Here is a 14,934-nt window from a genome sequence, read left to right as displayed (position 1 = left end):
GGGGGCCAGGCCTGGCCTTCCAGCACAAGCCCTGCTTGGCAAGGGGTTCACACTCAGCCCTGATGCCCACAACTTGCTGAATTACTGGATAAATATTTATCCTCTGAATTTGCTAAATATTCCTCCACAGAGGAAATGAAAGCACCACAGCCAACCCGAAATCCCACCCCGCCTACCAGTGCCCCAGCAGTAGCTCCTAAAGAAACGGAGAGTTCCCGTTACAGAAAGGAGGTGGGGGAAACAGATTTGTTCTGTCTCTTTTTCTGTGTCATTTTGAAAATCCTTGGCATAGGCTCCCTGTCGCTTCCCTGTATGGTCACTCCGACTGCCCGTGGGAAGGACTTTTAGGGCTTGCCTACCCACAGCATAGCTAAATGTGTTGGAGGGAAGGGAAGGAGATAAGCTACCCACTTATAAGCACCTCTATACCAGTATAACTGCAGAGACTAGATGGATTGAACTAGTTTAGCAGAAAACCGCAGGCCTAAACTGACACAGCTAAAATGATATTGGCACAGAGGGGAGACCAGGCTTTATACACCACAGACGAGACAAAAAACCGCCCACCTTATTGCAAAGGTAAAAGGAGTGGGCCTCTTACACAGCTCACAGCTCACCGCTGGGTGTCTTGAAAACAGTTATTTGGGGGGGTGGGAAGCAGAAGCTGCGACTGTCCCATTTGCAGGACGCAAATCAGATTGGGTGGAAGCAAGTTAATCATATTTCCGCTGCATAAAGTGTCTGTAAATTAGGACTCACTGATAATTTTTTTTCCCCTTGAGAAAATATAGGCAAAGAGGGGAAAAGTGTTTTTTGCTACAAACTTTTCTTTGGAAATGTCAGGAATTTGTCAGAAAAAGGAAGCCTGAAAAGCTGAAATACACTGACAATTCAGTGCTTTAAAACCAGCTGGCAAAAAATGAAAGATGTTTCATTAACAATCTGAGCTTTGGACACTTTTCACAGCCGCACAAGACGGTCCCTGCCCCAAAGATCTTGCTGGCTCAACTCAACGGTGACGACAGCCCCAGGCTGGGAGGCAGGAAGGAGTATCCTTCCCAAATCCCTGATACCTGTCCTGTCCCCTCCACCTGCTTCCCTCCTGTCCCTCGGACGGCTGATGGCACAGATAGCCACGGACAGTGAACCTGCGAAGGGCCTAGCTGGGAACTGCCCATTCCCAGGGTGGATCCTTTTTCAAACCCTAGTCAAAAGGGTTTTGGTTCAAATGAACATGACATGCAAATTGTATTTTATTTTTAAAATTTGCTTACACTTCAAATGAAAACGTTCAATTTTTAAAAACATTTTTTTTGCAATAAAGAAGAGGTGTTGCTTTGAGCTGTCCTATCCCTAGTTCACTTGGGAAGAGGAGAGGGAAGTGGGAACATTGCCCACAGCTCTGCTCAACATCTGGAAAGGGGGTAGGGGACAATCAGGCCAACAGTTTGCGTCCTGCGTGTTTGGACTGGTAGATCCACGTGGCAAGAGAGAAAGGATCCTTGTGGGAAATGTTATGAACAAAGGAACGCATTTCCCATCTGTACCAAATAAAGTGACCGCAAGCCAGCAACAGGTTGGAGAGCTGCTGAGAAGCGTAAGGGGTCGGGGGAGCTGACCCTGCTTTAGGCTGAGCTCTTGCCCGGTGCCATGTTTTGAAGGCTGCTCCTGCGAGGCTGGTGAGAGCCTGCGAAGCAGGCTGCAAATACCCACAATGAAGGACTTCACCCACAACGAAGGTGCCTAGCAGCTGGCTCCACAACTGAGCATCTGTGCGGGTCCCCAGGGGACGGTGCTGGGCTCTGGATAATTCTCATCTTGTTTGATTTTTGCCTTGACCTGCAGCGTACAAACTCCTGAATCCCTTTGCAGTGCCAAACACGCCCCACGGCCCCCCAGGCTGCTTCAGGCTGTGCATTGCTGCGCGGTGTCGGTCGTTCTTGGCCCAGCGGATGCTGCAGCCTGGGTGCTTGGAGATGCACAGTGTCCATGGCCTCTGTGCGAGCCTCTGGCCGGTACGTCAGTGGCTTCACGCACCCACTGGAGCTCTAAGATGATCCGCGCTGCTCGTCTGGATCCCGGATATCCTAATGCCTTGTAGGTTGGCCCTTCCAAGATGGACAGATGGGCGGTCTCCAGTTGTGTGCCAATGCTCAATTGCAAGTGAACAATACCGTGCCAATGGATCCCAAAGGAGTTGTCTAATGTAGGCTGGGGGACGTGGAAAGAGCTCCTGATTGACCTTGACTTCATTGCAAGAACGGGAGAGGGGGACAGCAGAGACTCATCCAAAGGATCTAAAATGAAGCGAATACTCTCTGCTCCCAGGACCTGGCTCTAGAGCACCTGCCCTAGGTGCAGCACTGATGCTGGAGCCGGAGGCCGTACTCCGAGTGATACGGATCCCTGTTTCTACCACGTAACTGGCATTTTAACACTCTTAAACAGCAAGGATCCTGGATTCCCAGCTGCCCCCACCTCACTGCTACAAGACAATGAGAGGAGACTGTCTCTTCCCGCTGGAAGATAAATGCTGCCAGATTGTAGCCACTCGACAGGTCCGGTGAAATTCATCAGTTTTGACTTGAAATGAAAGCTGTAATAAATCTCCCCATTGAATAGAAGATCAAAGGCAGATCATTAGAGCGCCTGGATTACCCTGTATTTCTATCAGCTGCCTGGCTGCTGACTCTCCAGTGTCCAGAGTGACCCCCGTCAAAAGCAAGAGATGAGAATTAAGCGGAAAGGACAATCTTTTTTCAATACAGCCCTGCTGTGCCGGTGTGGCGGCCGATCGCTTCACCCCCAACAAGCAGCCTGCCCGCCCTGCGCCAGCTCCCCTAGGAAGTCCTCGCTGCGGGATGCATCCTCACCTGGTCTTGTCACCGTAGGGCTAATAAGGACTGATTAATAGTAAAAACGGAACCTGGAAAAGATCATGGGGGCAGATGGGTTCGAGCTGCGTCAGACCAGTCGCTTGCCATCCCGCGGGGAAGCTTCCTTTTCACGCTGAAAACCTCCTGCAATACATCAGCAGTCATTCACAGGGGAAGAGATCCTTCCCCAACCCCTGTGGCTGACAGCCAGTGCCCTATTCATTACCTTCTTATCCTGATTTGTGGCCTAATGCTCCTAGGTGCAAGGCGTCGACAGGCATAAAGGGCACTCAGCCGCTTGCAGCTATATTAGGATGAGTCTGAAGGAGCTGCACTGCAGGGCTCTTACGCTGATTCTTGATTTTAATTAGAGACGATGCTCTGCCGTGGCGCTGGATGGGGATTTGGAGAGGAACTTCCCCAGAGCCTGTCAGCGTTCAGGCCTGTTCTGGCGGCGTGTCAGAAAACGCTTCGGGAGGAATGCTCTCTGATGAAGACGTTTCTTTATGGACTCCCTTCTCTAATTGATGGGAAGACCTCCTCGGGGTCTTGTGAAATCACTCGGTTTTTACAGATCTGTCTTTCGCTTTCCTTGAAGAGCGATGCCCCTTCGTCTCAGAAGGATCGTCTGTCCTACCAGACACAAAAGCTGGTACCTTGGACAGTGGCGCTCCGGAGCGGCTATACCCGGAGCTGCGGGAGCAGGGGTGTCCCACGTCTGGCTCAGGAGACAGGCCCAGCCCATGGGTGTGGGTCACCTGGGGCTTCTCGTGTGTTGGACCACTCACCTCTGCGGCGGGCTGAATTCGGCCCAGGGGGCTCATCCTCGCAGCTGCTGGAGCCCCTGTGGCAGCCTACAACTACCTCGCAGGAGCAACGAAGCTCAGACTCCAGCGACAGGGGTCTAGGCGGTCCAACTTCACAGAGCCTAGAAAGCGCTGCAAAGCCCACCACTCCTTCCTCTGGCCTGGGCACCAGCAACAGCGCTCTGCAGCCAAGGCCGAGCAAGAAAACCCAGGGGTGTTTACTCTAATGCACTTGAAGTGTGTTCAGGCCGGGAAGGGGGTTAAGACCCGGAGAGAAAAGGAGGGGGATTAAAGTAGCAAATAAAGCACTGCAGGAGCCTTCTCTACAGGGAAAGACAGCACATGTGTTTGTGCATGTGCATGGATGTGTGTATGCATGTGTACATGCATGGCTGTGCATGTGCATACACATCCAAGTATCAGTCTGAATGAATGTGTGCACATAAATAATCAGGTTAAAAAATCAAGTGAAAGAAATAGAGAGAGAAAAAAAGAGAGAAAGCGAAAGGAAGGAATAAAGAGAGATAGAGAATGAGAGAATAGAGAACAAATGAACAAATGAACGAACGAATGAATGACAGCATGTCCATTGCTTTGGCTGAAAAGCCAGATCTGCGGTTTGTAAAACACAGTAAATATTTCTATTTTTTTCACTAGCTTAAGGCAAATTGATCTTTCTCAATGACCAGACTCACTTCTCATCGATTTTTACTGGAGGAAGTCAACAGGCGTTGGCAGACGCTTCCTCGGCCGGTGCGAGTGCACCCAGCAGCTGCACTCAGGGCTGGGACCCGACAAGGAAACGCGCCAGGTTTACTCCACATTTGGTCTTGGACCAGAGGAGCAAGAAGCTGCAGTAAAGCAGCTTAACTGTGCTCGTCAGGAGGCAGAAGGTGGGTAGAAGTGAGGTTTATCTCAGCGTGAAATGAACCTCTACGGGGAGCAGAGTAAAGATGGCTGGTGAGAGACTAGGAGGAGGCAAGTGGAAGTGAAAGGGTCCACGGAGCTATGGGACCGGTCACTCCACGTAGCAGCCTCCTGCAGATGACTTTCCTACCAGACCGCTGTCCTGCTGTCCTTGCAGTATTTTGTCTCTTTCTTAAAGCTCCAGCTCCTGGAGTCATGGTATCACGGGTGCTGGCCTGGCTTTTAAAGAGTCTGATCTTACTGGTCATGGAGAAAAGCTTGAAAACATTATCCTAAAGGCTCAGGGATTGTGAGTGCCTGGGGCTGGGTGGGCAGCACAGCCCCACACACTCCCCAAGCTCCCGGAAGTAAAAATGACACGGCCCTTCCTGTCAACCCCAACTTCAGCCCCCCGTTCCCTGGAGGCGCCAATGGATCTTTAAGCAAAAGCCAGGCCTGGTGCAAACTGGGTTTGAAATTGCTGAGTAAGATCAAATCTGAGCCATTCCCCAGCCTGTCCTCGCACTGACCCTGCTTCTCTCCCCTCCTGCCTCTCCTGCCTTCCACATAATCCTTCGCAGCGAAAGGGAAGCTGAATCCTGAGTGGTTTTGCAAAACGGGAACCCGAGATGAGCCCCTGAACCCTCTTTGTGTGAGGATAATCGCTAAGTTGCCTGACATCCCAGGCGCCTGGCCCGCTTCCCTCACGCACGCGGGGCGGGAAGATGAGCTCAGGAGCTGTCACCACATTAGTGCTGGGATCCAACATAAACCAAACTTTTTGTTTAAGTTGGGAGCATAAAAAAAAAATGTGCCTTTGATCTTGAATAAAGCTTTTATCTCCGGGACTTCAGTCCCGGTGAGCAGAGGAGATTATCTTTCTCGTGCACAAAAGGTCACCTCTCTGCACAGGTCACGGGAGGAAAGATTTCACGGGACTGAAAACGGTTCTCTCAGGGGCACTCGCCCCAAGTCCAGCAGGCAGCAGCTCCCGAGGAAAGCCTTTTATGAAGCTAACCTGCTGCCTGAAATCCTCTGTGCTGCTTGCTTTCAGATGTGGAGAGGAAAAAAAAAACCCCATCCGTGAGACAGTAAAACAGTGCAAGCTCAATGGCTTTGTAGGCGGATATCACTGGCAGCAGCACCTAATAACAGGAGAGAGGGCCTCGGCGAACTGCTTGTGTTCCTCCTCCCTGCTTCCAGCGCAGGCTGCCCTGCTCCGCTCGCGCACCTCTCTGCAAACTCCAGGCACAGCAGAACCGGAGAACTCCGAAAAGTTGCCGCGGGCCAGATCCGGATCCCAGCGACCTGCACAGAGTAACCCTGCCAAAGCCAGTGCTTTCACCGGTTGTGACTGCAATCTGGATCTGGATCTGGCCTGTGCCTCTCCCTGGGAGACTAGCTGGCTGCTCTCCATTTGGTGTAGGCTGGAGCTGAGAAGAAGATCATCTCCTTCCCAATCAATAGGTTAATGCGTGAGGTGCTCGGTGCCCACAGCACTGGTAATTGCTTGCATTACCGAGGCACTGGGTATTGTCCTAGTTTCACCTCTCCCGCGCCAGGTGTCAGGAAGGAAGGTAATGCTGTGTAAAAGGATTTATCTCCATTATCTTGAAGCCAGGACCTGATCCTGGGGTCAGGTCCTGTATTAGTTGGGAGGGAAGGAATATTACTTGGAGGCAGGCACGTGATCTGTGTAGCTGTTCCTAACCCCCATCCATTCCTGTGAATAGGAGTTACCAAATTCCCACACCCACATCCAAAATCGGCACCAAAACCGTGATGGAGCGTGCTGTGATGGAGCGTGCCGTGTCCTGGTAGAAGAGTGACCTCCACGGGCGGGCAGAGACCGACTCGGGCCCTACCAGAGTGTTGCATGGGGGTAGGAAGCACATGGAAGCAGGTCTTGTTTGGCTCTCTGGATTTCTTGTGCTAGCTAAAGTACAGGACACTTGGCATTTGGGACCTTTAGGAAGTCCGCGTGTCCTGCCTGCTTCCCATCTTGCGTGTCCCTGCAGAGGTGAGCTCTACCCCAGAGCACCTGCGGGTATGCAGGGGGAGAGGTGGCCCTGGGGTCCTAGAGCAATTGGGCCCCGTGGCCGCATTTTTGGAAGGGCTACCACAGACAGGGGCAGCAAGGAGGGAGCCAGTGCTGTTGTCTCACAACAAAGACAAGTTTAAGGACACAGGGGTCCAGAGCACGGTGACTCAACCCATGCAGCCGGAGAGCGCTGTGGGGGGTCAGACTGCCAGGCATCGACCAGGGCTGTAGGACCCCAGCGCTATTCACCGTCTTTGCCAGGAGTTCACTAGTACCGGGGGCAGATCTAGGAGGGGGGCAATGGTGCAACCACACACAATCCTTCACTACCATTTTGCTGCCAAGAGTTCTGGGCTTGGAGCGAACTCTCCGCTGTCAGCCTCAGGCCTACATGTGACTAGGGCCCATCTATTGAGGGCCCTGTCACTGGGCATCCTAGTTCACTTGTCAGCGAGGCATCCTATATATATATGATCCCTTGTCCCACCCGATCGTGCTGCAGCCAGAGCCTCACACTGCCCAGCAGCTGGACAGCCCTGATGTGTGCCGCAAGGCAAGTCCTCCTGGACCCACCCCGTGTCCCAGAGGTGTGTTATGGCAGGAGACTCTGGACAGGACATCCACAGAGGCAGCAGCAAACTCTTACCTCTGAACTATAAGTAGCCATAGGCACCTTTCTGTAGTGAACAACAGGCTGTTTCCACACTGCGGGCCGCGAGATGCTGCGCGATGTAGGCACAGGTGCTATGAACGCCGGCACCAAGACCTCCTGCTCGCCCTGCAAAGCCCAGGCAAGGCCAGCCCACGAGGCGTGGGCATCACCTGTCTCCTTCCCCTTCAGCGCCTGGAAGGACAGCAGTTACCGAGAGCACGAGGTTCCCCATTCCCTGCGATATTAATCCAAGTGACAAATACGCCTTGACATCAATTACGTTGCTTTCTTGTTCAACCAAGAAGTAATTAACTTAAGTGAGGCAATTAAGTCAACTTATCAAGTGAGGTTTGAGCCACGTTGAGCAAACAGCTAATTGGTCTGTGTGCCAGTGCAGGGAGGAGGGGTGGGAGCCAGCCAGCACTGTGCCGTGGCGCAGGGTACGGGAGCATCGCAGCATGAGGCAGCGTGGGGCCGTGATTGCAAGAAATATCAGTTCAAGGGCAGAGCCTAGGATGCGCGTAGGCAGCTTGCGAGTGAAACTTTCACTCCTCTATTTCCTAACTCTTCCCATGCCTGTGTAGCCGCATCGATAAAAGCCTGGGCCCTGCCTCCTTGCTGTCCTTTCTACTTTCTTAAGACGCAGCCGAGAGTTAAAGACACAGCCTCAGGGGTCTTCTAAGAGCAGAGGTAAGAAAGCAAGCAATCGATAGGGAACCCCACTGCGTACAAGAGATTTGCACAAACAGGCCTCAAAGTGTTTGCCGATAATAGCAGGCGAGGCGAGGGATGGAGATGGCTGCTCGATGCTGCCTGAATTACCTGCCGTGATAACAGAGGCTCCCATCCCCGCAAATGAGAGTGGAGATACTTCGCTGGCGAACCAGTTCAGCCCTTCCCCCACTTCGATGGCCACGGCACAGGAACCAGCGACTGCTGTAGTGGAAACAGGCTTCACACCCTCCCGGGGCACTGCCTTCAGGAGCAAGCCTATGCAAGCCTCTGAAAGGCCCCATATTCTTACAGGCATCAACTTCCCCACAGGCCTGCCAGAGGGACTGGGACAGCCACCATCCATGGATCATGCTGGCAATAGCCAGTGAAGGGTGGAGAGGGGACAGGGAAGGGGTAGGATCTGGGGCAAGCCCAGGTCCGTGCTGCGGCAGTGTCACGTAGCCCTGAAAGACTGAGGTCCTGGAAGCTGGGCCAGGCAAGAAGGAGAGGCAGAAGGGTGGGCCCAAGTGAGTTAGGCACTGGACATGGTGCATGGCAAGAGACCCAGCCTCCATGGAGGGACTGGGGGAAAAGGGGGGATCACTGCAAAAGGCTCGGGTTTGCTCATGGAGCAGTTGCTCCTGCTCTCAGAGCCGGGAAGCGCCGAGGAGACCGTGCTGGTGAGACACAAATGCTGCCAGGGCTGGAGGGAAAGGCCAGAAGGGACCTGCCAGTGATGGGGTGGGGAGCAGGGGGTGAGGTGGCACTAGGGCCAAGGATGGAGGTTACAGCTTGGGGATATTCAGATGCTCCAGCACACAGCGGCAAAGCATGGTGCAGGGAGTCTGACCTCCACAGGGGCTGGCTGGGCTCCTCCGCTCCGGGGAGGGCAAGGAGCTGATGGGCATGTCCACGGCGAGGCGAGCTGTGCAGATCACTAGAACTGGGGCTTTTAGTGACAGGCGGCACAGGGAGGAGAGGTCACAGAGGGCCATTGCTTTTTTAATAAAGGAGACTCAGGAAGTCCAGAGAGCCGGGCACAGAATCTGCTTGGTTAGAAACTCCAGGTAACAGAAAACTGCAGGAGTATTAAGCTCCCGGCTCCAAGCTAGGATGAGAGCTTAGTACGCAAAGAGAGATTTGCAAAGCTGCGGCTGGAATCGCCGCTGAGCTGCGTTCTGCGTGGAAGGGGATCTCATCTCCATCACACGTACAAATTTTGAGTGTTGCCCCAAATGGCCAGCTCTTTCTCTTAGGGCACCGAATGTATTTACACGTCAATCTGGGTTACAATCATTTCAAATGATGTTTAAGAATTTTTCTGCTACAAATCTACCCTGCTTCCTATCCCTCGAACTGATAACTGGCTGCATAAGGAGATTTAAAAGCAGATGCCCTTCCAGCAAAATTTGAGGAGTGGGCTATGATGACTATGATGTCAAAGCTCAAAAATCACAGTGCTCATGAAAAAATGCAGCATGCTCCTATGCCCTTGGGCTGCAAAGCAGACCCTGAACACGTGAAGGATTTGTGCACAACTCCGCGTGGCACCGCACTGAGTGCCAGAGGGCACCGGCATGATGTTGTGATGCAGCATGGTGATAGTAGGGGGCTAATGCCTGACAACAGATTTGTGCTGTCTCTATTTAGGATTTCTGCCCTTTTGCTCTTGTTATTATATAAGGAAGCATGCTCAAGCAATCTGACCCTCTATGCATCCATGACCTTTTCTGCACAGGAATCCTGATGCGGTGATTTTTCCTGCATGTATTATAGGCCATCATAAGGTGCAGACACATCACATTTGACTCTAAGGTATTCTCAGTTTATTGGAGACGACCCGCTTCTGGCCACCAGTCTGGGAGGTGGTAGATCCACTCCTTACTGCAGAGTAAAACCTAGAGTAGGTTACCCAGCAGTAAATGGGTGGTGTGTCTACACCAGCATTTGGACAAGTTACCACCTGTCAGGCTGAGCCTCTGGTTTGGAGAGTTATTCTGTTGTCATTGGGAAGAGGCGAGCTGCATTCAGTCTAGATGGTAACAGCCTGAAGCTAATAGAGGCATAGGGGCTTTGCAGGCGGAGTGGCAGTCTCTGCACAATTAAGCCGGATAACAATCTTGTAGACTGAGATGCCCCGAGAGCTAACGCGAGCAGAAGAAACTCTGAGAGGGCAGATCGGGAAGATGGTGAACAGAAGGCAGAAGGGCAAAGTTAAAACAACTTTCCAACCCCTAGAATGAGCCTGCAGGCGCGCGAGACGCCGCATACCAGGCACAGATGGAGCCCGGCTACAGGCAGCAGCAGCAGCAACGCTGAGGGGAGGAGAGACGGTGCTGCAGGCTGCAGGGGAGAAAGGTGGGAGCTTATTGCTGAGGCACCAGCTTCCTTTGAGAAAGGAAAAGCCGACTGCAATAAGAGAATTAGGCACACGAACAGCCCAGCCCAGGGGAGGAACTGGACACAAATGAGGGAGAATATACAAATGAGGGATACCGTGGATCGATATGAGTATTTCAGTCCTGCCAGGAGACACAGTATTTGCACCTGTACTTTCTGACATCTACCCCAACTGTCAACCGATTTACCCAGGCATGAGAAGTTTTACCTACGCAGATGATCTGTGTACCACCACCCACGCTAAGAGCTTTGCTCAGGTCAAGACCATGCTGGCATCAGGCTCAAGACCATTACATCAAAAATCAACTACGTGCCAATCCAAATAAAACACAGGCTGGTCTTTTCCACCTTTGGAACTGAGATCCTAACCTGGAACAGAAGAGCTCTTGCCACCGCCCGAATCTTATGTACCTGGTAGTGATGCTAGTAAAACACATGTACAATGTATTGAACATATTAAAGATGCTCATCAACTCCGAGTGCCAGTCCAGTAACGTTACAGACTGCTGTGCTTGCACTGTTATTTGGCAGCTGAAGATGTATGTCTAGGTTGGAAAAGATCGGCACACTCAAAGAAACTAGACACCATGCTGCACAGAAGTTGCAAGTGCATCACTGGACACCTTAAAGCAGTGAATGCCACTAGTTTCCACTTGCTCTCCAGGATCTCCCCGCCAGACATCAGGAGAGCAAAAGCAAGCAAAACAAAAGGCACCCGGCAGATCAAAGACAAGAGGGGCCCACTGCATGGCCACACTCCCCAGAAGACTCGAATCATGGGCAAGTTTCCTCTACATCACAGCCCCTGGATGAAACACTGACAGCCCCGCAAGAAGGAGCGTGGCCACAAATGGAGGTGACCCAGGAGGGAGTTAGGGTGAATATCAGAACTGCCAAACACCTCCCTGTAGGCTCAGCGCTGGACTGGCCAGTGTGGAGAAGCCCAAACTGCTCTCAAAGAGGGGTCGGTAAGAGGAAAGTGCAAATGCAGCTGTGGAGATGTGCCAGTGATGCAAACACCTGTGCAAATGTGGAGGAAACACCTACTGGCTTGCCCGTGCCCCCCCGGCACCAATGAGGATTTCACTACAGCTACAGATCAAGCAAAACACAACCCAGTTTTGGGCTCACAGCTGAATATGGCGACAGGACACGAGCAGAACGACACCACCACGACGGCCGAGCTGTGATCGGCAGAAGCCTGGACTGCATTTCTTTATGCCAACAGAAAATTTGCAACTGCGTATTGTAAGCTCCCTTTATCCCCGCATTGTAGCACAAATCACTTGCTTAAATGTCGGAATAAATCTAGCCGCTAATCCACTTGTGGCAGGATGGGAAGGACTCGAAGTGAATTGTTTAATGCCATTTCTTTTAGCAGACGATCGGAGCTCTTCAAATACGGACTGAGTCCCATTGTTCCTCTCAACTTGTCCAGGGCTTCCTGTCCTTGAAAACAAGATTTGTAATGCTTGGGCTGTCTGTGCTAGACCGTTTGAATTCCTATAAAACGCTGCAGGCCACTGCAATCACAGCTGTGCGCTCCACGAAGGCCCAGCAAAGCCGGCATGAATTTGCTGCCGTGTAGTCCCAAGTGTGCATGAGAGCACGCAAAGGCACGTGTGACATTTCACTGGTTTGTCATTTCTTCTACATGTTCATCAATCCCCGGCTACCGGGTAACACTCCCGGACAGGACATTCACGCTCATATTTTGCCAGCTGATCTGGTGCAACTGTTCGATCCCTCTGCTCCCAGCCCACGGGCACTAAAGATAACCACAGGGATTCAGTCCTGAATAAAACCAAGTGGTGGGGAGAGGAGGAGGGTTACTGCAGGTCAGCTCCACTTCCTGCAGGCAAGGACTGGGCGGATGAAACTGCTACGCTAGATCAGCTGCCCCACGGCAAGCCCCGCTTTTAAAGCAGGATAATTCTTTCATCCGTCCATGCTCCAAAACTTTGTCCTTGAGATACTTTTTCAGGTGGTCCTTAAACCCGACATGCTATTTGCAGTTGCAGCGAGGTCACACGCAGCACGCAGCCTACCGGACCAGGCACGCGTGTGATCCGGGGGAAGCCGTTAATAACGGTGCAGGCTAGAGGCTAAATGCTGTAACTCGTTTGAAGCCACTGAGGGTCCGAGGGACTTGCACCAGTGCAAAGGAGGGCAGGATCTGGCCCTCTAGCCAGGAAACGAGAACTGTAACTTAAAAGCCAGAGCTGATTATTACCTGCAGGGCCAGGAAGGACATTTTAGTTGTCTGAATCACAACACAAGCGCCTGTGTGTTTTCATCTTCCTGGGAGCACAAGGCATTGGTCAGTGCCTGAGGCAGGACGCTGGACTAGCTGGACCAAGGGTCTGATCTGGTGTGGCGAATCCGATTTCACCATCGATTTTCTGCAAGGCCTGCTCTCTGGAGGAAGCCGGTGGTGTGTATTTGTGCAAGCAGGTGACATCAGAGCATCGTGGAGCGAGATTATTGCCCACGCTGAAGGCCGTTCCCTTCTAAACCCGTCTTTTCTGTCATTAACAACTAAAATAAAGAATTCTTTGTGCCGAGACGCCTTGTGCTTCATCACAGACCAAAGGTTTGGGGGGAAAATGGAGCAAAATCCCCACGGATGTGTTCTGTATTATCCGTGCTTAAAAAGAGGGGTGGGGGGAGTCGCTCCCTGTAATTCTGTTTGTCATAATCCTCTTCTCCCATCACCCTGCCCAGCAACAGCTCCTCCGCGCGAGGGGTGCTTCTACCTATCAGATGCAAGGAAGCAAAGGAGCCAATGCAGTCTTGCACCTGAGCACCAGCCCGCCCACCGTCTTTCCCGTTAGAGAGGTCCAGAGCACAGCAGCAGATGGAAAAATCAAGGCAGGAGGGATGCGCCCCGCCGACAGGCCCTTCCTGCAGCGCAGGGAATGGGAACAAACGGACGAGTGTCGCTTTCCCTCGTCAGCTGGTTTTACTATTCAGCTCAAACTTGCCCTCTTCTCCCTCCCCACTCCACAGCAGCAACTGGGAGCAGGCGTCTCCCAGTGATCCCGAGCAGGCAGGGTTTTGTTAGCGGGGCTTGGAAAATCCACCAGCCAAGCTGGGTTTAGGCCAGGCTGAGGCATGGGGTCAAGACCAGTTGGCTGCCTTTACTTCCAGGAGGGCACGTGCCCTCCTCCGGTGTTCGGCAGGCTGATGCGTCTCCTGCTATTCGGCAATGCTGGCCCGGGCCTGGCGGGCACAGACCTCAGCCCATTAGGCTACTGAGTCCTGGACAGGCGTCCCCTCGTGTGCTACACTCCCCAGAACCAGAGCCATTCATTTAATTTCCTGGCAGCTGTGTTGGAAAGGCACAGCCCAAACCAGCACACGGAGTTTAAGTTGAACAAATCAAGGGAGAAGCCAGGCACCCATTTTAGGCAATTAATCATTGGAAGGGCTGGAGTCTCCATTCCTACATGTCTTCCAGTCAACCCTGGAGCTTTTCTGGAAGACGCATCTTAGCCAAACACAATGCATCAGGCCCGGTCTGCGGTATCCAGATGAACTCCTACCATGTATGCTATAGGGGAGGTCAGAGAAGATGATCTAATGATTCCTTCTGCCCTGCAAATCTGAGTTTGGGGGTCAAACTTCCCATTAGAACACGTCAAACATCCAGAGAAGACACGTACCACGGGCAGATCGGGATCAAACAGAGGTAAAACAATTGGTTCATTAACACAAAACTCCCCATTCCTTCACCTGTGGAGCAAACATGGTGGAAGGCAGAGAAGTGCCCTCTTTAAGACAAAGACACAAATCAAATCCTGCAGACAAGCGCTGTGCAGGGTGTGTAACCTCTTCACCCTGCCGGCTACAGGGTCTGGCACTGAAAGTGCTGCCTTCAGGGAAATAAAAAAGGCTCCCGTCTATAAGTCAGGTGCTCTGATCTCTCAAATGGCTGCATTTGGCCTTGAAAGGGTCGGAGACCGAGGCAGTTTGCCGCTGGATTTTACAGCAAGCAGGCAGGGCACTTCCAAACTCGAACTTGGGCAGCCAGAGACCTGCTGGGAGCAGACACGAGACGCGGAGAAGCCATTTACCTTTGGTGGCAGCGTCACTCCAGGAGATGGCTCAAGAAAGCCTGGAGATAGCTCTGCCTGTCAGTCATCTGGAAACCATCTGGAATGAAACGAGGAGGATGTTAGAAGTGGTAGCAACGTATGCCCGCCTTCAGTGTGCCACGGGGAGACGCGTTCCTGGCTGACTGCATCGCAGCCACCCACCTCCCCACGGACGCCTCCAGCTCCGGGTCGCGCTGCCCCATGCATCCCCGCTCTGCCATGCAGGGTGCTCCGGCCGGAGGACCGCTCGGACCCGGGGTGCAGTCGCACTCACGCTCAATGCAGTCCTGTAGCGGCTGCTGGCAGAGCACGTATCCACACACCCCTTAGCGTGGGGAAGCAGGATTCCCTGGGCAGGGCATGTGGGGTGGTTGCATTAACCCTTGGAAACCTTGATCTGTGGAGACCAAGCAGGCCTCTTTGTGAATGGCATCTGGGCTGT

At 52.6% G+C, this 14,934-nt stretch overlaps 1 protein-coding gene across 1 annotated transcript in view; it reads right to left on the bottom strand.

The window, feature by feature from the left end:
• The window catches only part of EPHA8 (EPH receptor A8), a 120,756-nt gene extending 106,204 nt beyond the window's left edge, over window positions 1–14,552 (bottom strand). The window contains exon 1 of the mRNA XM_059716221.1: window positions 14,472–14,552. The gene's annotated coding sequence lies outside the window, so the exon portion shown is untranslated. The remainder of the gene's footprint in view (window positions 1–14,471) is intronic.
• Between the last annotated feature and the right edge of the window lie 382 nt (window positions 14,553–14,934).

The sequence above is a fragment of the Alligator mississippiensis genome, chromosome 13 (genome assembly GCF_030867095.1).
Source record: "Alligator mississippiensis isolate rAllMis1 chromosome 13, rAllMis1, whole genome shotgun sequence".
Lineage (NCBI taxonomy): Eukaryota > Metazoa > Chordata > Crocodylia > Alligatoridae > Alligator > Alligator mississippiensis.
This window is presented reverse-complemented; position numbering and strand designations above follow the sequence as displayed.